The following is a 23,975-nucleotide window of genomic DNA, read 5'->3' as shown; positions in this document are numbered from 1 at the left end:
CCTTGATTGTGAGATTGGTAAGAAATCCACAAGATGATCTTACCATTCCTCGAATTAAAGGAAGATGAAATAGACGCCGACTGCTATAAATGCGAATCCATTGTCTCGTCTGATGAGACTTCTGACGCTTATAGAGTGGGACTTGAACGAATTGAATCATACATTAAGTCCAAAGACCACAAATATATGTTAAAATAGCTTTTAGACGAAAATGAAAAAAAGCAAATCAAATCAAATACTATACAGAAATTTGACTCATTGAGTACTAAATTAAGTTTAGAAAATAAGATAAATGTCGAAAGAACTTCTGAATTCGATGAGGACAATGATATGATAGAAATCTCTGTAGAGGATGAGGTAGATTGCTCAGAGTTTGTTAAAAACGAAAGTATGAAACCTTTGATTTCTGAAAATTCAGTTGAGTTCGCACGTATCTCTCAAAACAAACCTGAAATTTTCAAAGCCAAAGCAACAGTTTTTCCTAAGGTACAAACAGTCCCTAATAAAGTGTTTGCTACTATAGGACTTGACAAAAATCAAATTGTCGAACTAACGTCCATCGTCAACGAAGACAATAAAGATGGCAGCGACGAGTATTTTTGGTCTACTCCAATTGACAACGCATACAAAACGAAGGGTCTCTCAGAACGAACCTCGTGGAGAGTAAAAGGTCGATATGTGGCAGAACCAATAAATAAGCCCTAAAGCTTTGAGAAGGGTAGTCCAAGCGGTACCAAGGAAGTTCAACGTGAACCCAAATCCGGTCAGAGCGAACCTCATGCAAGAACTGCAAAACCCAAAGCGAACATCCACAAGTCATCAAAGCAACTTGCAGAGTAGAAAAGGCAAAGAAATATGAGATATCAGAGAAATCTCAATGAGCGTAAGCAATTTTGGCAATCCCAAAATTCCAACTATGTTTGCAGGGAACGAACCTCCAATCAGAATACGAAAGCTCGTTCGCATGCGAATCCTAGTCAATGTTCGCACTGTCATTCTTGCAATCAACAGAAACCATCTTGGAACTTCACACCAAAACCCTCTTTTACAAAGAAGCCATATGAGAAACCAAAATCTCATCCTTCTCAACCCTCGAAGGCTTCGCCTAAAGATGACAAGGGAAAGGGAAAATTAGTCTCGGATTCTAACGTAAAAATCAAGAAATCGACTTCTAATACAAAGAGAGTTGAGAAAGAATTCGTCAAGAATCAAACCAAAAACAAACGAAAAGAATCTGATTCAAAAGAAACTAAAATAAAAGATAACAAAGTAAAAGTTTTCACCATAAGTAAGAAAGATGAAACTACTTTAATCAAACGAACTTATATGGTTGATCTCGCAATTACTTTTCCTCGTTTTGTAAAAGGCTCACAAGGACCCAAGCAACTTTGGGTTCCTAAATCTGCTTAATTTTGCAGGTTATTAGTGATGAGCAGTTTGACACCGAATGGTACATTGACAGTGGCTACTCGCGTTACATGACTGGGAGGAAAGAGGAACTGAGAGAGTATCGATCTCTCAAAGATGGTGGAAACGTAAAGTATGGGAACAATTCGTTTGGAAAGATCAAAGGATATGGGATGATAACAAACGGAGATTTTTCAATTCATAAGGTGGCATACGTGGAAGGCTTACAACACAACCTAATTAGTATTTCACAATTGGTTGTAGGGACCGGTTTGAAAGTATCCTTTGATTTTGAAGGATCAGAAATAATCGAAAAGAAAACGAAAGCAGTTCTCTTAAAGTCGGAGCGAAAAGGAGAAATGTATCCTTTGAACCTGAAACCGATACGGGGGAAGCCTGCCATATGCCTGCTCACGAAAGCTCACTCTAATGATAGTTGGCTATGGCATAGAAGACTTTCGCACCTTAATTTTAAAGATATCAACAAGCTTGTTCTTGGTGATCATGTGCGAGGGCTTCCTCTCTTGAAGTTTGATAAGGAACATTTGTGTGTAGCCTGCGAAATGGAGAAGCAAAGCAGAAAAAGTCATCCAACACTTGTAAACACGAAAATCATCGAACCTTTGGAACTTCTACACATCGACCTTTTTGGACCTTCTACAATCGAAAGTGTATATTCTTGTTATCGTTGATGACTTTTCTCGTTTCACTTGGATGTTCTTTCTTAAACAGAAATCTGAAGCTACACCGAAACTCAAGACTTTTATAAAGCAAATAGAGCTTCAACTGCGAAAGTTGGTTCGCAATGTTCGCAGCGACAATAGGCTAGAATTCAAAAACCAAGCGTTTGAAGAATTTCTTGCTGAGAAGGGAGTTTCACATAACTTCTCTGCTCCATATACTCCACAACATAATGGTGTAGTTGAAAGACAAAACCGCTCTTTGTGCGAAGCTGCACGAACCATGCTCACATTCGCTTGTCTGCCTTTATACTTCTAGGCGGATGCGATTGAGACTGCTTGTTATACTCAAAACTGATCCATTCTAAATAAGCGATTCTCTATTACACCCTATGAAATCTTAATCAATCGCAAACCTAATGTTAAGTTTTTCCATGTTTTTGGTTCCAGGTGTTTCATTTTCAATTCCAAGGAACAGCGAAACAAATTTGATGTGAAAGCTGATGAAGGTATATTTCTGGGATATTCGCTGACCTCGAAGCAATATAGGGTTCTCAACAAACGCTCAAAGAAGATGGAAGAAACCTATTATGTCACGTTCGATGACAACTACTTGAAGAGGATGCAGTCGAAAGAGAATCAATCTAAGGAAATCTTTCCTAAGCCGAGCCCAGCCACAATTCCAATCTCAAATATATATGATCAATTCATACTTCTTTTTGATGAACCATGAAAGGCCGTCATATCCGAAGCTAAAGCAGCTGACAACAAAGTGGACAAACTGAAGAAGATAATTGATGACGCTGCGAAAGAGATGCACAATCAGCCATCAACTACGAACATGCCTCAAGACACGAGCACTCCATTCCAGGGGGAATTCTGACTCCAATGCACGTCCTCAGGGGGAGCAACCAACTCCATAAGAAACGACCATTCCATCACAAGAGGAGGGTTACACTTCGTCTCATTCTCTAGATCCACCCTCTGATTCGAATGACTCACTTCCCACAGTGTCTCTTGAACCTCCACTCACAGGAGATACCTCAATTCCTGAAGAAAATGACCACTCGTCATTCAAGGGGGAGAATAAGGATGCGAATGACGATTCGGATGCTCAATCTGAATTCGAAGAAGTGAATGCTGAACTGGATCCCTCTTATGATCCAAACTATCCACCACTAGCCAAATGGACCATAGATCACCCAAAACCCAAGTGATCGGTGAATCTTCTGCAGGAGTCCTTACGAGATCTCAGCAAAAAGCGAAATGAACAGCATTATTTTCTCAAGTAGAATATTGCATGTTTAACTCATTCGTTTCCAAGGTATAACCCAAAACCGTCAACACTGCTCTTGATCATTCTGATTGGGTGCAAGCGATGCAAAACGAAATCAATGAGTTTGAACGAAACAAAGTGTGGAGGCTAATTCCAAGTCCACCAGATGCATCGGTTGTAGGTATAAAGTGGGTGTTTCGTAACAAAATGGATAAGGAAGGGAATGTTATAAGAAACAAGGTAAGACTCGTGGTTAAGGGATATTTTCAGGAAGAAGGCATCGATTATGAAGAAACCTTCGCACCAGTTGCAAGGTTGGAATCTGTTCGCATCTTCCTGGCATACGCAGTGTAACGCCCGCAGATTCGGGCTAGTCAATTTAGAGACAATGAGCGTCAAAAATGACTTTTTGATAGAAGATTATTTATAATAAATAATCTTAACCAAGTTATAGTATATGTCACAAAGGTTCCGTACATATAAATAACGCCGAAATCCGAGTTATAATGAAGAAGTTATGACATGTCGAAGTTTTACGGCAAAACCGGCACGACACCGGGAATCGTAAAAAGTGATTTTTTGATAAAATACTTTATAGCCTTAGCGATCTAAACGAAAGTCATACTATATGTTAAACCGAGAGTGTGCATAAAAAGAACGTCCATATCTGACTTCGTATGAGGAAGTTATGATTTTTCTAAGATTTAGCATAACAGTGCACAGCCCGGAAATTCGAATTTTAGATCGGTCGATTTTTAGCCAAAATAATCTAAACGAGAAATGAAGATATCATTAATAGGAGTTAAACGATAAAAAGACAGTCGAAAACGGATCTCGTATGCGAAAGATATGGACGAAGCTTAGTCCCTACTCTTCGAGCGCGACGAATTCGATACAGTTTTGTAAATCTGAGATAGAGTGAGAATTAGCCGACGGGATCTAAATGAAAGTTTTAGTACTCATAAATACCAACGCGTGGATATAAATAACGTCGAGAATAGAGCTCGTATGTTAAAGATATGGACGAAACTTGGTCCCTACTCTTCGAGCGCGATAAATTCGATACAGTTTTGTAAATCTGAGATAGAATGAGAATTATCCGACGGCGTATAAATGAAAGTTGTAGTACTCGTAAATACCAATGTGTGGATATAAAGAACGTAGAAAACTGAGCCCATACGCGGAAGATACGGACGAAACTTAGGGCCTACTCTACGATAAAACTCCTATAAATAAAGGGTGAATCCTTCATATTTTCTTCACACCATAAGCCTTTCTTTCTCTCTCTAACTTCTCTCTAGACTCCCAAAACCCCTCTAAATCCCTAGTAACCTCAAGTTGCTAGAGGAAAGACTCGGAGCACCCGAAGGCTCCAAGAAAAAGAGTTTTTCGGCTCAGAAGCTCTACTCCAGCGGAACCCGGTTTTTAGCAAAACCCGCTGTAAGTGAGATACGCCTACCCTACTTTAAATATAGCTTATATTTAAATATAAGATCGTTATTATGAACCTATAAATAAGATTTATCAGTGATTCGGATGATGTCTAGGCTGTGATTTAGTGAGGTGTTTAAAGTGGGATTTCCAAACAATATACTTCGTATACCAAATGGACCCTACCTCCGATATGATCCTACCTGGTTGTTCCTTGCTTGATAGATCATGAAGTAGACTATGAGTTAATGATGAATCTAGACTAATAATTAGTCGCAATAATTATTAGACTAAAATCTAGTGGTAATAATACTAGGTTTCGTCGAAGGAAATTATATTTTTAAGAAGCGAAGCGCTGTCCGAGTTTGGAATCATCACTTTAACAAGTGAGTGCATAGTTACTTTCATCTTACACATAGATATGAAGTATTTTATATAAATTATGTGCTATGTGTGCATATAACTTGTATACTTGCTATCTATGCTGGATGAACGATTTTATACATGTTTTAAATGATTTAAACTATATATGTATTTTATATCTACGAATATGTTAGGTGAAACATGGGTAGATGAATGATGATAGGTGAAAGATGATATGAGTGAACATTGGCAACTATAGACTTAGTGCCTAATAAATAACATCGGCAGCTATGGACTTAGTGCCTATTGAATAAACACTGGTAGCTATGGACTTAGTACCTGATAGATAAACGTTGGTAGCTATGGACTTAGTACCTATTGAATAAACGCTGGTAGCTACGGACTTAGTACCTGATAGATAAACTTTGGTAGCTATGGACTTAGTACCTATTAGATAAACATTGGCAGCTATACACTTAGTGCCTATTAGATAAACGATGGTAGCTATGGACTTTGTACCTATTATATAAACGTTGGTAGCTATGGACTTAGTACCTAATGGACTTAGTACCTATTAGATAAACGATGGTAGCTATGGACTTAGTACCTATTATATAAACGATGGTAGCTATGGACTTAGTACCTATTGGATAAACGATGGTAGCTATGGACTTAGTACCTATTAGATAAACACTGGTAGCTATGGATTTAGTACCCGATGAATGAATTTTAGTAGCTATGGAATTAGTGCTTTACGAACGAGCATTGGCAGCTATGGACTTAGTGTCTGTCATATAAACCCTGGAACCAATGGACTTCGAAATGAACGAATGCAGGATAGATGATTCTTAGGGTATATCCTTAAGAGTAATGAAGATAATGGGGATGGGTAATTGGGTTGATTGTTTGATGTTTAAACATAATAATTATATTATTGTGAGTTGAAAACCCTATGTACTCACCAGGTTTCCCAACCTGACCCACTCAAGCTTATTTGTATCACAGGTGCCGATACGAAGCTACTTTACACTTAGAGATTTAAAAGAGATGTAGATCAGTAGTGTAAATGAATGTAAGTTCTATTTATGCTTATGTTTTTGTATTGACGATGACATCCCAAGGTTTTTGTAACATCCCGTGTATTACATAAATAAATAGACAAGGTTTAATATGAATAATGATCCTAAAGTAAATAATATTTAGCGCGGTGTTGGTGTTGGGGAGCTAATTGATATAATTTTGGAGTTTAGGGTTAAAAGAGTAACTTCTGGATTTAAATTGAGAAGGGTTTCAGAAGTCAGGGTGTGTATGGTAAGTTTTCGACCTAATTTGAAAGGAATTTATAGACTCAGGGGCTAAAGGGTAACTTTTAGATTTGCATTGAAAATAATTTAGTGGGGAGCGACCAAAAGTGTTTAATTGGCATCATAGTTTGGGATGGACACGGGTTAATCTCGTATTCTTATTTTCCTTCCATTCGTATGGGATAATGAAACCATAACCCTACACCATTGCATATCGGCCGCCACCATCCCGTTGAAGCACCTTCAGCCGCCGCGAGTGAGTTCCCAGCTGCCACCTATTCTTTCCTCGTGATTCCGACCAGGCGATGACCCACCGTTGAGCGCCGCCTCATGCTGATTCCGGAGATGGGATGTGAGGCCAAAGAAAAATGTTGAGAACTGTGAGGCACGATGTCTACGTCGTGCGTGAGTCGGGACCACCAGAATTTGCTCAATAAGTCCAACCGCAACCTACTTCCTCTCCCTTTCGTCATTCGTTGTGTATTTGGCGTCTTGACTACCGACGGTGGTCGTGGGTGGCCTTAGATCGTTGTCATGCTCCTGGTCACCGTCTTCCGCCCAAAGTGGATGAGTCTTATGTTTTGGCGAGACCAGGTCGTGCTTGTGAGGTTGTGTGTGGGTTTGCTCGGCTGGAAACCTAGGAGGGCCGGCCACCACCACCGTGAGGTGGTGGCTGCCACCCATTTTCGTATTTCTGCCTCTTTTTCCGCCACCAGCCACCGTGGGTGGTGGCTGTGTGTGTATGCTTATCATATGTGGGTTATTATGCATCTCGTTGGGCAAGAACCACCACCACCGCCATTGGAAATGGTGGCTGCCGCCGCCTGCCGCCGTGAGCCGCCGCCGACCACCACTACCCGAGGTGGCAGTGGGTGGTGCCCGGCCTAGTGGAACCCTAACTGGCCAATTGCTTGTTAATTGGACTGGTCTGGTTCGTTATTGGGCTAGAAACCCTAATTAGGGTTTAGAAAAACATAATTTTGGGTTTGTTGGTTTGGGCCTATTGGGACCCGCATTTGGACCAGTGGACTGAAGATATAACTCATGATGATTCTATTGTATGATGGCCTAGTGGAATAATGGACTTAATGGGTTAAGTCCTTAATGGGTTAAGTGAGAAACACTTAACCCTGATCATCATTCTATGTGAAAACCCTAAATTTGTTGGGCCTTGTGTTGGGCCTTTCTATTAGGCTTTGGTGATTGGGCTATTGATGGGCTATCCAAGAGCAATCATGTGGACTAGAATACTTAGATGGGCTTTAGGGTAAGGCCCATATGAGGGCTTGCGCCCAATTTGGAAAATTGGGCCATAGTTGGGCCATTAGAGTACTTTTTGTGGACCCATTTGGTATTGGGCCTTGGTGGGCCCATTGGGCTTGGATTATTTATGGACCGGATTGGTGGACCATCTTTAGACCTAATAATGTGAAGGTTGGTTTTAGATCCTAATGGGGTTATTTGTGAGTTTGGCTTAGTGATAGTCGGAGTGTAGCAGCAGCATTTATAGGATCTGTTCGCCATCCGAGGTGAGTCTTCTCACTATACTTACCTGTGTTGTAATTTGTGTGTGACCGGAGGGTCTTATTCTTGTTGATGACCGGAGGGTCGTATTTACACTATTGACCGGAGGGTCTTAGTATATTATTGACCGGAGGGTCTTAGTATATTATTGACCGGAGGGTCACTGTATGTTGTAGAACGGAGGGTCTTAGTACATTATAGACATGAGGGTCTTGTTTGTTTATAATGTGATAGGTATTATAGTGAATACTGTCTTTGTGACTTATGTTGTTATAGTAATCTGTGTAAATATTGATCTTATGTGCTTACCTGAGTTATGTGATAGTATGCATTTTCTATGTGCATATGTTGTGTGTTGAGATATCCTGCTTATTGTTGTTGTGATATGTATATTGTGATTAATTGAGTTACCGAGTTGAGGCACCGGAGGGTCCATCTGAGTTGTGGATCCAGAGGGCCCCACTGAGACACATTGACCGGAGGGTCTTATTGTGAGTATAGCCATGAGGGGCTAATGGGATGTGTGTGGTATTTTGGGGAACTCACTAAGCTTCGTGCTTACCGTGTTATGTGTTTTGTGTTTCAGGTACTTCTCAGGATCACGGGAAGGCGACGACTTGATTGTACACACGAGATGGAGTTGTGTTTCGAGGATCCTGGATTTTATTCAAATAATTATGAACACGTGTTTTGATAATTGATATATCGAGATTTTGTGAAATGTGTTGATGTCATTGATGGGTTATGAGCATTCTAACACTCCTAAGAGTACATGCAACCCTAAATACCTTAGATCTATGTTTTCTCTATTATACATACAATTATGAACATCCAAGGTATTATCCTAATCTAGCATACAAAATAATAAATATAACAAGATAGAATACATACCTCTTTGGTGTAGAATGTCTTCATGAAGCTTGAGTGCCTAGTGCCCCAAGTGTGACACCTCAAATGGTTCACACAACACCAAATACACTTGGAATAACTTGAGAGAAACTTGAACACTCCTTGAAATCGTCTAGCCCTCACACTCACACATTAGTGCACGATTTCTTGAGCCATGGGATTCTTTTATATGGTGGCTATTAGGGTTACACCATGTAACTCATAACTTTACCCATTCCTTATGCTCCATGGATTTTAACCTCCATGGAGTATCCATGGGTCACCCCATGGACTTAGTCCAACATAAGGAATCTTGGATCACAAGCCCACATATATAAGAATGAATGATTTACACAATCAACCCATATATTTAATTAGTCTCCTTTTGATCACTTAATTAGTTCCAAATTAATTCTTGATCAATACTAATTAAATAACCTTATTAATATATTAGAACTTATAATATATTAACCAACCTTAAGTGTTATTTCTCTCATTATAGTCTATCCAAATGCATGATGCCATGCAACCCAAATGGACCATGCCGGGTCGGGTCAAGTCTTACCAATTATAGTTATGGACTTAGACATTAATCCAACAGTCTCCCACTTGGATAAGTCTAAAACTATTATTGCGTATGACTTCAGGAACCGATCAGCAATCGTAGCTCTCAAAAGCTTCTGTCGAACTCTGACCTTGTCGATGAACTCTGACCTTTGTCAATGACTTGTCCATTAGATAAGGGATCATATCTTCCTCCATTCTAGATATCATATGGACTGAGACATGGATTATCAATCATTCTCTCTGTCCATTTGTTGTTTCCCGATTTTCGATTTATGATGACTGACTGATTGAACAAATCAAATCAGTCCTGGCTTGGCTAAGCACTCACATGTGTCATCGCTAAATCATCGAGGGGCCCACAGATATCGCTTTTATCCTGAAGGTAAAAGGAATGGATAAACTTCGACTCATATGGCTTGTTCTACTACTTGTTGACTCATACACAAAGGCACGTTTTATTACATCGAGTTACCAATGCGTTTTCGTGCAATCAATGTACTATCAACTCATAGTAACAACTCATATCTCTAGGTTTGAAGAATATACGATATTATCGTCTCATGATCACTCGTGATAAAATCCATGAAGTGATTCAAATGAGCGCGGGTTGAATCCAATACTCAGAACTTATGAGCACTCATGAGTGTTGTAGCACCACTTTGTCCACCAACTTGGACCTCTACAAGCCAACCCATGACAGTCTTGATTCATATCTACTTCCAACATATGACCGACTGTGGATGGTTTGAATAACTTAGTCATTCAGGAAGAATAACCTAGTTTATTCTGGAAGTCAAAACATGCAAAATGAAACACAAAAATAAATGAATCTAATATGGTATCAAACTATGAATATAAATAAAACACTTTTTATTTATCACCATACTGATTACTCATTATTCATTGTTTCGGTTTTATCAACTTTATACTTGAATTTAGAAAACACTAGTTGTCCCATGCTCCAAGCATGTACACTATGTTTTTCTAAACAATAGCTTTGCAATACATCAAGTATGCACTCTATGTTTGTCTATGATCCTTACTTTGTGAAATAGATCGATTGAACGTACTTTCAATGATTCTAATTTCACACTCCCATATCCTTATCGAAAAATGTAAGAATTCCAAATTCCTAACATTTACCAAAATCTGTTTAGATTTTAAACTTATATGCACAGACCCTCTTGTAATGAATATGTACAAAGTCACAAAGACTTGTCATCAGTCATTACAGGTTATTCCAATGGAGATCAATTCCATGGAGACGAAGTCTCAAAGCACATTGCTTTGAATATCCTTCTTGCATTAAGTCTTCTAATCTTACACATATAACTTCCACCTATGGAGACAACTCCATATTCTCATTTTGACTATCACTTCTGAACGAGAGATGCCTCTTTTCAGAATATGTCAATATGGTCCTTCCAATATTAACAGTATACTTCCAACTGTCCTTGAGCAACCAATCTTTGGTAAACCTTAGATTGTCCTCGACAATTGCTTAATCCTTTTAGTCATATCCAATTCTAGACCTTTTCCCTTCTTAATGCCCCAGGCATTCGGAAAATTTTAAAAAGGACAAATATTATAGCACATGCAATCGATCCTGTACCCAAAGCAAATGGTACACGATTCATGATGTCTCACATAAAGACATGATTCTAGACCAATCTTTTGCTACAATATTTTTATTTGCCGTGTTTTCAAAATTTGACTATGAAGAGGGATGCCGTAATCATAATTGGATTTTGAGAACGCAATATATAGAATTTCCTTAAGTTGAACCAATCCAACATGAAATTCATATATATATTCTTGACTAAAGATGATTAAGGTCTCAATCTAAGCCTTTAGAACTGAAATGAAGTATATCCTCTCCCTTAATTATAGCAAAAATACTTTTTCAATCCCTGCAGCCTCACAAATTGAAACTTTTGTTTTCTATAATTAACATTGCTAACTTGCAACACTAACAATAATTATCATGCTCCCACTAACATGATTATTATTAGCATAACACTTATGCTCCCACTAGCTTTGACATGTACTCAGAAATCAGCTGGACTTCTAGAAATCAATACTTTATTGACTTTCTTACCAAAGTTCAGATTTCTGATACGAGATGCTTTGATAAAACTTTATCAAAATCATACACCTTTCCTTAGATAGCATGCATGTGTGTCTAAACAATTTTAGAACTATGAAGAGGGATGCCATAATCATAGTCTCAATTGTTTAAACCTTTACCACTTCTCACAAGTCCATGTTAGTGTGCCGGTAAACCACACACGCTCCACTAACGACTTTGAGAATGCAAATATCACAATTGCTATCTAGCTAAAATCTACTTAGTGAAAGTGTTTCCTCACCATCATTTTCATGAATCGGAGAGAAACCTTATGACACTTAGATTTAATAGTGTATGTGTTCTTATCCATATGAATTTGTCAAACCCATAATCACAAGACAAGGTTAGTGACAAATCCAAACTCATATTGATTAAACTTGTGCAATCTTAAATTCTTGCCATTTGGCAGCTCAGGTGCCTGCCATTGCTTCCAAGTAGTTGTGCAACCAATTGAGAACTCTCAGAACTCCTATACAAAGACAACTTGAATAGGCACAAAAATTTCAACACGATAGGTTATAAACCTCAAGTCGGGTGCTAGTGAAGGACTTTAGGTTTTATTCTTGATTAAGTCTTGAAACTTTCAAGAGCTTTAAGACTCCCACTGTCCTCTTGACATATAAGACTCCCTTGTCAAATATTCAAGAGATAGTGCGGATTCTTTATCAAGACTAACACTTTACACAATTGGCCTAAGTTGGTCTCTGTTTTATCCAAAACATCACAACTTACCAATTTCAAATGTACAAGAGTAGGTAACCTTTTACTCTTACATTTGACTAGTGTTAACAAACCCTCTTTAAGATATGTCACTCAAGTTACAATCTTGGAGTATGACTCTAAGAATTGTTTTGGAACGAAGTATGACTCATCTTTTTGATTTAACCATTTCAACAATTCATGACTCCTCTTCTTAGTCATAAGAATGCACTAAGATGACTTTAGAGGACCAATTGTGATATGGTATCTTAATCATTAAGATGATCATAAACATGATACTAAAGTACTCTCCCATCTTTTCAGATTTGAGAAACTTTTATCTTTCTGCCATACTTTGATTCTTCTTATTCGTTCTGTCTCACGTTGAAACTTCTCCAATGCTACAGACTTATACTTAAACTTATAAGTATAACCATATTTACTGAACTTAAGTAAATCATGACGAATAGTCTTCTTGATCTTTTGTGGTGGACTTGACCAGTGCACAAGAATGTGTACTCGATCCCTTAGTCCTTTCCTTATTCACATAAGGAATTAGTCTTAATTTTCCAAGCTGAAAGTTCTCATTCATCATACTATACAACTTGCATGATTCCAAGTTTCGGTCCAATTGAACCTTGGGTGATGAGAATCTTTCCTTATTTGGTAATATTAGACGCTACCACAACCGAAAGAATCAAATCCATTTTTCCAATATTGCTATCAATGGAATCTTATAAGCAACAACTTTTCACAAATGCCATTGTAAGGATACTTAAAATAAATAAAATCAAAACCTTTTTCTTTTATTTTAAAACTTTGCGGAAAAACTTATCCTTACAATCCATATGAAAACCTTGTTGTTATCTATTCCTAAGCAATATAAATATCATAACTCTTAAGTAATAGCCCAAAATTCTGATCACCGAACCATGCGATTGAAATCCATCTTCGCGATCAGAATCAACATGTACTTAATAGAGTTAGACAATGGACTTTACCTGAAGTAGAGCCAAACTTATTGGCTTTAACATCCTTAGGTAAATTTGGCAGCTTCGTAACCAATGCCCCTTCCTTTGGCAATAGTTACCTATGGACCCTTGATAATGGGACTATCTCAGACTTCGCCTCTCTCTTTACCATTGGGTCAACCGAGTTGACTATGGCCGATCCCTTTCCATTGGGAAGAGAGAGCTTTACTGGATATCCAATGTCATCATTGTCAATGTCCATAGCGTTTTAGGAAGTTGATCTTAGCAAATAGATAAGATCATTAAGGGTATTGTCTTAGTCTGTTTCATAGGATTCCCAAAAAAACTCACTATGTGACTTAGAATGTAGTTGAGCCACCAACTTTCTCAAGACTTTGACACCCAACTCTCCCGGCTTGTCAATATATGACTACATCTCCAAGATGTGATCACACCTAGACCTTGCCTTGCCAATAGGGCTTGAGTGACCTTAAACTTTTTAGGAACTTGTAGGTTAGGGAGAATAATTGGAGGAGGTGAAAGAAGTATGATATCCATGGGACATCATCTTCATTTAGGAAAGCTTGTTTCAAGAGATTTGGGAAGATCATAAATGTCTAGACCAGACATCTTTTGGGAGATATTCAAGATAGTTGATTTAAAGTCCTTAATATGACACCCAATATGAAATATTAAGGCTAGGACCCAACAAACTATTTTATAACTTAGAAGAGGGATGCCATAATCCAAGCTATAAAATATTTGAAGGTAGGTGAATGACGATTCACCAATTTCCACCATGAAAAACGAAATAATTTATTAGGTTTTAATTGGATTTGAAAGTCCTAGATCTTTGAGATTCATTGAACTGTTCAAAGGCATGTTTCAATCTCGAGTGTGCCCTTCAGGTTTTGTGACTGGGATGCCGAGGATCACAAAACAAGGTGTGAATAACCATGCAAATATACTTGGTACCCTTAATATTTACCCCTTAATCAGTGTGCCGGTTAACCACACACGCTCCACCGATACTATGATAAATATTAAGTTACCCTTTGCCTACCTTGTTAAGTCCAGGTTAGTGTGCCGGTTAACCACACACGCTCCACTAACGACTTAAGCAAAGTGCAAAGTGTAATTTCATGGGTTAGCACCAAATTCACATTTTCCTAAGTAACTAAGATTGGGTATTAATAAGAGTTTAGTTACTTAGTATTTATCATTAATACTTTTAATGAAAGGAGAATTATAGTCCTTGTCCTACCCGTTCGGCTAACGACCCTCCACCAGACAAGGAAGCGGTAGGTGAGAGTGGACACCCATTAAACTATCATTTTATAGGCAGTAACCTGATACCCCCCTTATAGACCGGCTTCGTGAATGAGGCCTACTAACGGTAAGACTGACTTTACTCTTATACATATATATAAATATTATTAACTTATAATATTATAAAGTATAAGGGTTGAATTTTAACTTTTAAAATTTTAAGGGCTAACTTGGAATTAAAGTATTCATAAGTGAAAACTTTTCAAATTCCAAAACTTGAGGGCAAGTTTTGAAACTATTCAAAACTAATTAATTCCATAACTTATGAGTTTAAAGTAGTTTTAATAAATAAAAAAAAAACTCTTCAAGTTCCATAACTTGAGGACAAGTTATGGAAGACTTTAAACTAATTAATAAAAAAATAACTTTTTTATTGTAACTTATGGAACTAATTAAGGTTACACTTTTTTTTTAATTTAATGAAGAGACTCTTGAACCTCCATAACTTGAGGACAAGTTATGGAGTCATAAAACCATTTAATTAGAACTAGACTCTTCATTTTGTAACCTTTGCCAACTTTTATGAGTTTTATGATTCTTAAATGTGACTTTTCATATAACTTGAGGACAAGTTACAAAAACACACTTTGGAATCAACTCTTAGATTAAAATGGATTGAAAACAACTATTTCACACAACTTTTCTATTAATCTAAGAACCTCATAAGAACAAGATAATTCAAATCATCAATCTTCAAGAAATTAGCATGAACATACAAACTAACACAAATCTTGAAATTATGACAATTATCTTAGAAATTGGATTAGCATGAACATTACCACATCAAAAACAAGTTTATAAGTCCAAAAACATCTTAGGGTAATGTTCCTAGTCCAATTCCAGCCAAAACAATCGAATATATGCATCCAACTCGATTTTTCAGCTACTGTTGCAAGTATAACAAGAAAAAAAACCAGGCTCTGATACCACTGATGGGTTATGAGCATTCTAACACTCCTAAGAGTACATGCAACCCTAAATACCTTGGATCTATGTTTTCTCTATTATACATACAATTATGAACATCCAAGGTATTATCCTAATCTAGCATACAAAATAATAAATATAACAAGATAGAATACATACCTCTTTGGTGTAGAATGTCTTCATGAAGCTTGAGTGCCTAGTGCCCCAAGTGTGACACCTCAAATGGTTCACACAACACCAAATACACTTGGAATAACTTGAGAGAAACTTGAACACTCCTTGAAATCGTCTAGCCCTCACACTCACACATTAGTGCACGATTTCTTGAGCCATGGGATTCTTTTATATGGTGGTTATTAGGGTTACACCATGTAACTCATAACTTTACCCATTCCTTATGCTCCATGGATTTTAACCTCCATGGAGTATCCATGGGTCACCCCATGGACTTAGTCCAACATAAGGAATCTTGGATCACAAGCCCACATATATAAGAATGAATGATTTACACAATCAACCCATATATTTAATTAGTCTCCTTTTGATCACTTAGTTAATTCCAAATTAATTCTTGATCAATACTATTTAAATAACCTTATTAATATATTAGAACTTATAATATATTAACCAACCTTAAGTGTTATTTCTCTCATTATAGTCTATCCAAATGCATGATGCCATGCAACCCAAATGGACCATGCCGGGTCGGGTCAAGTCTTACCAATTATAGTTATGGACTTAGACATTAATCCAACAGTCATTTATGTGAATTTAAAAATGAAAATTTTGTGCGAAAATTTACGATGTTACAGTTTTAAAAGGAATAAAAATGCATTTCTTCGAAAATGCAATGATAACATATTTATCATGTTTTTCTGGGAACAAATTCCGCAACATTTTTATTAAAAGAGGTACTTTGATTTTTATAAAGCATAAACAAAATCGGTCCTTTCTGGCCGTGAAAATGGGGATGTCACACGCAGCACACAAGAACTTTGAGGTGTTTCAAATGGATGTTAAATGTGCATTTTTAAATGGCGAACTAGAAGAAACAGTCTACGTGGAGCAACCTCCTGGATTTGTGAACAAAAAGTATCCCAATCATTGCTATATTCTGAACAAAGCAGTTTATGGTCTAACCTTGTTTAAATTTAGACATTTTAAGAAAGCGAGTGAGAGTTTCATACCAGGCTCTCGAAACTTCTTTCGCAAGAAAGAGGGTGACCACTTAATGATTGTTCAAATTTATGTTGATGACATCATCTTCGGTTCTACAAATCCTAGCTTAACAGCTGAATTCCGAAAGTTGATGGAAACTAACTTTGAGATGAGTTACATGGGTCCAATTAACGTTTTCCTTGGATTCAATATAAGACAGGGACCAGAAGGCATTTTCATTAATGAGGAAGCATACACGAAGACCTTACGGGCTAAGTTTGGAATGGTGGGAGACTCAAAAGCGAAGGTTCCAATGGCATTCAGAACGAAATTGACACCATCTCTGGAAAAACCAGCTGCTGATATGACCCTCTATCGTCAAATGATAGGATCATTAATGTATCTAAAAGCTAGTAGACCAGATATTATGTTTTCCGTTTGTTACTGTGCTAGGTTCCAAGCAAATCCACAAGAACCTCATATGGTGGCTGTCAAGAATATCTTCAAATACTTGAAACGAACTTCATCTCTTGGCATATGGTATCCAACGAAATCAGGCTTCTTCGTTCAAGCGTTTTCGGATGCTGATCTTGGAGGATGTGGACTAGATAGAAAAAGCACCACTGGAGGATGTCAATTTCTCGATGGCAAACTTGTCAGTTGGCAGTCCAAGAAGCAAACGTGTGTCTCCTTGTCAACAGCTGAAGATGAATATATAGTTGCTGCTTCATGTACATCTCAAGTCATCTGGATTCAAAGTCAGCTTCGTGACTATGGCTTAAGCATGAAACGAATCCCACTTTATTGTGACTCTGAAAGTGCTATTCGCATTTATCACAACCCAGTGCAACACTCAAAGACGAAACACATAGCACTGAGGTATCATTTTATCAAGGATCATGTAGAAGACGGCAACGTTGAAATTCACTTCGTGAGATCCGCTGATCAGTTGGCCGACATATTCATAAAGGCCTTGCCTGAAACAACATTCAACAGAATTCTTCAAGGCCTTGCAATGATGGAAGCTGAATCTGTACCGAAACCACCTTCGCTTTGGTAAAGCTGTTGACGCGAATAAATGCGAACACTCGCAGAGGCTCGTTGTCCACTGTTCATTTGTGGTTCGGTTTAACTAATATCCTTTTTGTACTTTATGTATAATGTGTCAAAGCTTCAAAAAAAATTAAAAAAAAAAATTTTGTTTGAAGAATCCAAAAATATTTGTTATCCTTTCGTTTTTATTCCTATGACACGAATTGGCCCGAGCGCTCGCTTCAATTCGTCTCCGATTTTTCTGGGAACCGAATTGGCACGAACGTTCGCCTCAATTTGTCTCAAATAATTTTTGCTCGCTTTCAGTTTTATTTTTGTCACGCGAATTGGCACGAACGCTCGCTCTAACTCGTTTCCGATTTTTTCGGGACACGAATTGGCACGAATGTTCGCCTTAATTCGCTTCATCAAAATTTTTTGTTTTTTTTTATTCATTTATTTTCCTTTGCAAAAAAATCTATATTATTCAAAATTCAAAAATATTTTGTTCCGTTTTTATTTCCTTTTCAGAAAATCTCAAAATACAAAAATATTTTTTTTGTGTTATTTATTTTTTTTTTTCACATATTACAAAAACCCAAAATTATTTTCAGATGATCATGGAGGGAAAGTTTCGTGTGAAAGGGCAGATATAACATTCTTTATCTATGTATTAGCTAAGTGTCCCTAGAAGCATGTTGTTGTATGTTGTCCAAAGCCTCGATTGACTCGATGTAAAGCCTTAATAAATCGAATCTACCATTTGTTTCTTCCCAACCAGGCTGTTAAATTTACATTAGTCATGAGCTACCTTACTCTTCTTGCTTTGAGTTAAGAGTTATCTTCTTAGTCACTTTCGTTTAGCAGAGGTACATTCGCTTCTCTGGAACCCTCTTCACATTTCTCCATTGCCTACACTCTCATCTATGTAACCCTTGAGACTCTCAGCTATACCACTGAGGTTTATGGTTGCACAACATCTGTGTTAATGATCTTAGATTCGTTCACCACGAACTGAGTGAAACCCCAAATCCAACACACTTACATGAATTAACGGTGAACAATTAAATGTTCTAGATTTTCACCATGGAATTAACGAAAACCACCTTCGTGGTATGTATCAAGGAATCTCTTTTTCTTTTGCAAGATCTTTATGAAGTGTTCTGATTCCAAGATACTTCTTCCCATAAGATCCAGTTTTATTTTTTTTTGAGATTTCAAAAGCTTAATCTTGTCACTAAAATAATTCCTCACCTACTCGTTCAACTGACTACACTGGTCACACGAGTACTTCATCCAACATTCATTCTTATGTTAAGTTCGTTGTTTGGTTGGAGATTTAGCCACCCATTAAAGCCTATTTAAAAGATGCCTTTCAATGTTTCTTATCAAGCATTTTATCGTATTTCAACGGGAAACCACACAGACACTTCTTAGTCTTTCTTGATTTTGAAGGAAGAGATCGTTGCCCGGGATCTATAGTTTCGTGTCTTTTAAGACATCACTAAACTCCCACAGATAAATCTTGATTTATTTCTTTTTCTTTGGCACAATCTCGCACGAAGATCTCTTTGATTTTCCTAAAGTCTTGCTTGTGGTACTTATGGCATTTTCAGTTTTGCAGATTCAATGATACTTCATGCGAACGACTGAATGGTTATTTATTGGAACGAATATAGTTTAAAAGGATGAGAACAAGAAAATGATGATGTGGCTGTTGGTGGATAAGAATTCGAAATTTAGGTGCGTGGAATTTGAAACGTTTCCACTCATCACGCCGCCTAGCACCTTTTTAGGAGCTACAGCTGTCAAATCCCGCTTTTTCAGACGTCGTTTCAAAAGAAATCACTCAATCGACGGTTCACATTCTCTCTCCTGCGTGTTAGTATAAAAGGGTTTTTGATTCCTTGCATTACCTTTACCACTATCAAATTCTCTCAAGAACCTTAAACGGCGATTTCTCTCTACTATTTTTCTTCTTCATCAACCTGCAACAATGGCCGGTTCTTCATCAGTTCATGATCAGACCGCTCAATCATCACTGCTTGCCATCAAACAGAATCAAAACTTGATTCTCAATTTGACTCCATTCAAGTATGATTCTTACATGCTACCCATTGTTGAATGCCTGAAGTAGTCCCCTCTGGTTATTGCCTTAACTAAGGTCGAGTGCGTTCCTATGTCTCTACTCTCCAAGGCTTACTCCTCAGCATCGTACATCAAGGAGGAAGAACGCATCACCTTCGAGATCTCTGACAAGAAAACCTCCATCACCAAGTCCAGGTTTTGCTCTCTACTAGGGCTTGCCTACGATGATTCAATGGTGAATCCAGAATAGATCTCCACTGCATCTATTTTTGAGATGTTCTATGAGATGGGATATAAAGATATCATTCCATCAATCTCCAAGATCAGAAAACCCAACATGTCTCCTCGATGGAATGGTTTGTTCACTCTTCTGTTCAAAGCCTTTTCTGAAAGAGTCACAGGTTTAGATTGTGCAAGTAAGCAATTCATGACTCTGATGTATGGTCTTTACCATGGAATCAACCTTGACTATGGCACAATTCTATGGTCTCAACTGGTAGTAAGCACTCACTCCACAACACGACACAGTGAGATTTCCTGTGCTCATTTTTGGACAATTGTTGTTCAAAGAGCTATCGAGAAACACCAAATGCCCATCATGAAAGATTCACTGATGTCCTCTATTGCTACTTTTCACACCACCAAGATCATGATCGCTCACGTCTCAAAGTTTCCCTTTGCTGGTTCCATTCCGGGGACCATGTATCGTTGTGTTCCAGCTGCTAGCAAGATTTTGGAGGAATACAAAAAGCTTCCATCTTCAGGAGCTCCAACCATTACTCCTGAGATGCGCCTGTACTTGATGAAGTTGACAAAGTGAAGAAGGGGGGTATGGAAAAACAACCGAAAGAAGGTCCATCTGAGCCGGCTGTTACTCCAAAGAAGCGAAAGGCGAAAGTTGCTCCTTATGGAGTCAATCCCAAGAAGCGAAAGCAACCTGCTCGCAAGCGAAAGACCCCAACACCAAGTGCAAGCGAAGGTTCAAGTTCTGATACACAATCTGATACTCACAACAGGTAGGATAGTCAAGTTGGCAATGAGGAGGATGATACAGCTCACAATGAAGAGGAACTCGTCCAGAACACAGTACACACATCCAATCCTGAGGTAACTCCACCTGTTAATGATTTTGTTCCTTCTCATCCTCCTCATCCAAAACCACCTCTATACCTATTACCATTGCCTCATGCCCTCCACCAGTTTCTTCTCAACAACAAACAAGCATTCCTCTTTCCATACCACTCTTCACTGATTCAACCGTACCTCCTACTACCTTAATCCCACCTTTCGTTTCAGTCAACGTCTGATACGGGGGCTCAAACTTCAGGTTTCTCCACTCATGTTTCACCTCCTATTTCCCCTCTTAACCGTGATGACCCATAGATGGTCTTTTGTGATGAAGAAGACGAAGATCTTGGGGGTTTTACTTACAGTCCCTTCCAAATCCGGACTGAGAGTGAAGATGAGGTGCAAGTTATGAAAGGTCAACTCCAGTCCCTACATGAAAAGATTGACAATTTGATTCTTTCTAACAAAGCTTCCTCTACTGATGCATATGTTAAAGCAGCTGTTGAGTCTATCTTTGAGCGAATCATGAAGCAACATTCTGCTACTGTTGCAACATCGAATAAAGTTGTCGCTGATTCTGCTGAGGTTTGCAAGTCCACGACTGAAAAAGTCGATAAACTAATTGAAGAAACTACTGCTTTCATGGAGAACTTCCAAACCACTTTCAATTCCAACACCACATCAGCAAATGAAGCATTGAAGAGTCTGGGCTCTCTCTTCAAGACTGAGAAGATGAAACTTCAAGAGATTCGTACTAGTCTTAAAACTGACCATGAATCATTTCAAGCCACTATCTCGTCTCAGCTTTCTCAGCTTAAAGACGAACTAGTAAAGGAGAGTACCCTCAAGTACTCTCTCGCACTCAAGTAAGAAGAAGCCAAGGTGTTAAGTACCAAACTTGAAGCTTCGGAGAAGCAGGTCAATGATCTGTTATCTGAGAGGGAAGTCATGTGAAGCTGTATAACTGATGTTACTGGCATGCTCTCGGATATCATTAAGACCAGGGACTCCATAATTACCACCACAATGCGTAAGCATCTGGCAGAAAAGTTAAGGCCAGTCTTCGCCATGCTTCACCGCCTTGAAGGTGTTTCTGATCAATCCTTTCATCCAAAACAAAGGGGAGAAAGTGTGGCTGGTGGATCACGAAAAGAAGGACCTAAAGCTCCTGTCAAGCCTGTTGTCAAGAATGAACCCAAGGGCAAGGAAAAACTGTTCCGTGACGACCCAATTCTTGATAATGAAGACGAAGAAGAGCCTAATGAAGAAGAACTGAAAAGACGAAAAGTTCGTGAAGCTGAACTGGATGAGCACCAGCGAATCATCCGTGAAGCTGAAGAAAACGAAAGGGCTGAGAAAGAAGCACAAGCTACTCTTCAGAGCAAAAAGCTCTTGTTACCCAAATGGACCTTGAAGCGAATCCAGCGTGATGTTGTTGATCTTCCAAGCCAGTATTGGTTAGAACCAGTAGTTTCGTATGATCTTCAGAACACACGAGACTCACAACTGGATCTTCCAAATACTCTCAAAGCCTTCAGATTTCGTTCTTCATGTTGGGCTAAACCCATGGGGTAATCCATGGATACTCCATGGAGGTTAAAACCCATGGATAATGAGGAATGTGGAAAGTCATGAGTTACATGCTGTAACCCTAATAGCCACAATATATAAAGACCCCATAGCTCAAGAAATCGGCCCTAAGGATTTATATAAGAGGGCTAGCCGATTTTGAGCATAAGAACTTTTCTCTCAAGTTATTCCAAGTTGTTGGTGGTGTTTTGTGAGCCATTTGAGGTGTCACACTTGGGGCACTAGGCTCTTAAGCTCCATGGAATCAAGCAACAACAAAGAGGTATGTCATTCCACTAGATTCTTGTATTGTATATACTTCATATTATGCTAGTTAGGATGAAACCTTGGAATAATGAATATTTACATGTATAATAGAGAAACACAGATCCAAGGTTTATAGGGTTGCATGTACACCATAGGAGTGTTAGATTGCTCAAAACCCAACAGTGGTATCAGAGCCTAGGCTTGGTTTTCAATTATACTTGATGCAATGCTGTAAAAAAATCGAATTTTTGGCCTTTTGGACTGTGGACTCGCCGACTCCAAGAGTAAAATCATCCTACTCGTCGAGTAGGTTCATACACTCGGCGAGTAGGAGGCCTTGAGTGCAGATTTTCGACTTTTAAGGTTGGAATTGGACTAGAATCATTACCCTAAGTTGTTTTTGAACTTATAAATCTGTTTTTGATGTGGTAATGATCATTCTAATCCAATTCAAAAGATAATTGTCAAAAGTTTCATGTTTTGTATTAGTTTGATGGTTAGGCTAATTACATGAAAATTGTTTGATTTGAATTGTCTTGTTCATATAAGTTTAATCTAGATCATAGTTTTTCTTGACATGTTTGTTTGTTTATTAGATGATCTAAGGCCCTGTTTGTTTACCTCTTAATTGCAAAATTAAGAGGCAATGTCTTAAATATTCAGATTCAGATTGTTTGTTTACATCTTATTTTTTACCTCTTAAAGTTGTAATTGCCTCTTAATTTTTCAGATATCAAACAAAGTCTGAATTTTTAAAAAGGAACGCGTTTCCTATTGTACCCTAAAGGATCGGCATTCACCACAAAGCACAGCGCCTACTTTCCATCTTCCTGCGTCGTTCTTCTTCCCTTCACCACCGACTGCGATGTTGCCGCCGCACCCTAACACCGCCGCCTCCGACGAGCTTCCTCCTCCGACGACACGTGCAACAACGCCTCCTTCGACTCCGACAATCCAGGTCCGTTCTTCCTCCTTCTTTCCATGTGCAACTCGATTTTTTTTCTATTTTTATTTCATGGATTGGTCAATAAACGAATTCATGGCGTTCGTCTTCATTCTTCCTTCTTTTTTCTGTTTTTTCTTCTTCGTTCTTCTACCTTCATTCTGATTTTGTCATTTTTTTTTGTTCAAATATGTTTTCTGTTTTTATGATTGATCATAAGTGTTCATTGGATATGATTTTTGTAAAGAATTTGTATGATTTGTTGAAATCAGATTGGTGTTATGCTGAAATTTTGAAATCAAATTTGTTGTTAATATAATGTTGAAATGTTGAAGTTGAAATCAGATTTGTGCTTG

The sequence above is a fragment of the Lactuca virosa genome, chromosome 6 (assembly GCF_052849685.1).
Source record: "Lactuca virosa cultivar CGN04683 chromosome 6, Lactuca_virosa_CGN04683_v6, whole genome shotgun sequence".
Lineage (NCBI taxonomy): Eukaryota > Viridiplantae > Streptophyta > Magnoliopsida > Asterales > Asteraceae > Lactuca > Lactuca virosa.
The sequence above is the reverse complement of the archived record's forward strand: the minus strand, read 5'-3'. Positions refer to the sequence as shown.